Raw genomic sequence first — 1946 nt, 5'->3', positions numbered from 1 at the left:
CTTGTGATTTTAAGAGTTTTTTAAAATCTTATAGATGGTCTTTTGAAAATTAAGCTCTGAAATATATTTTAAGGATAGTAGCTGAAAAATGAAGTTACATATCTGGCTATTAATTTTTAAAACAATTGCCTTTCTGCATCTCACTTTTGGTTAATGTTTTAAGTGTAATAGCATTATGGAAGACTAAGGATTATATAAAAAGAAATAAAAGTTGTAAGGGCAGGCAGGGATATAAAACACACATTTATTATTAATTATGTTTCATGTAGGAAATTAAAATATAATTTTACTCAAACCCTCAGGCAGTTTTGGAGGGTTTTAAAGTCTCCTGGACTCTGAACTCTAGCCAATGGACACAGGAACTAGATTCTCCTGAAAAGTGATATGAAGACACTAAACGGGGTGTTTGCTGACCCCCCTAAGTAGTGTTAAGCTGCCTACTTTTGGCCTCTTTAATTTTTCCTTCACCTCTAATACTGAATTATGTGGGAAGATCTAGACAATGGTATTGTCTAATTTTCTACAATTAGTCCTTTATAATTTTTAATATGAAGTTTTTTCTTTTTAAATCTTGTCTTCTGCAGTATGACCCACTGAAAATTTTAAAGGCTATAACTTCTGGAACAATATCAAGCTTCTATTTGAAAAAAAGAAATAATCAGCAATTATAAATCTCTTGTGAGTTGCTAGTGACATTTTGTTTCTCGCTTTCTTGAACTGTGTTTATAAAACAAAGTGAAACTCTTGAGATTATTTTATGTCTTTAATTATTTTTAGCTTTTTCTTTACTAGACATTTTGAACTAGAAGTTAGTGTCATTCACCATGAAATCTAGTCTAATTTAACCTCATCAAGCTTTCTATTTTAAGCTTACTTTAAAAATAATTATTATGTGTTTGTTTGGTGAATATCATGCCAAAGAAAGTATCTGAAGTAGTTTTATAATTTTCATTATTGCTTGTGAGAGTTACACATTAAGGCAAATTTTTCCCCCAGTTTTCCTTGTTCTTAAATTATTACCTTAAGAAAACTTTGAAATGGGAAACTGGAGGTATGTGTATGACTGTAACTATTAAATTTATCCAGTGACCTGAGCACAAGTGATCTGTGGTAAAAAGGTCGTTTATCATCCCAGTTCTATAAACTCTAAATGATGCAAATAATTTTAAATCTTATTCAGATATTTTAGTGTTAGATTCTTTTAATCCCCACCTACTTCAGTGTTGAGCAGTTTGCAGAAGAGGGGCCAGAGCTGCCTGAATGTTTGAATTTTGAAACTTGTTCCCTAATGGATTCTTAACCTAAACACACCAAAGATTTCTGTTAGCTGTTAAATAGTGGCAGAGTTACAGGATTTTAAGTGTTATCGATATTTAAATAAGACTTAGCCAAAGAAGCACAATAGAAGTACTAAACTTAACAAGTTCAGTTTCTAAAACAGGACTACATATGTTTAACTGTGTTTTGTTTGTGTCTCTAAAGTAAATTTAGAGCTGTGCTCTGGGAATGTTCAGACTGACATGCTGTAAATGTATCTGGTAAGAAGCTGGATATTAGCAAAAATACAGCAATAATGAGGCCATTTAATGCCACCTTCTGAAAGGACACTATCAAGTACTACCCTCCCTGCTTTCTGACTCCACCTTCATCTCCTTTCATAATAAAACTGTTTCTGTCATTTTTACACTCCATGGCTTGAAAACTGCAGTTCTATGTGCAGTTTTCGAGTTGACATGTATGTTTCATATTCAGATTGCCACATGTGGATGTGAAACAAGATTTCCAGCATTTGTTATTTTTCCAGCATTTGTTATTGTGCTGCTCAAAATTAATCAATGGTGCCAGTGCAGTTCTCAGACTGAAAATCCTAAGTCTCGTTATTTCTTGTCTTTTCTGTCCTACAGTAGAAAAAGGTATTGTGGGATTTTGACAAAACAATGGCTTAA

Source organism: Chaetura pelagica, unplaced genomic scaffold, assembly GCF_000747805.2.
Source record: "Chaetura pelagica isolate M959 unplaced genomic scaffold, ChaPel_1.0 scaffold246, whole genome shotgun sequence".
Classification (NCBI taxonomy): domain Eukaryota; kingdom Metazoa; phylum Chordata; class Aves; order Apodiformes; family Apodidae; genus Chaetura; species Chaetura pelagica.
The sequence above is the reverse complement of the archived record's forward strand: the minus strand, read 5'-3'. Positions refer to the sequence as shown.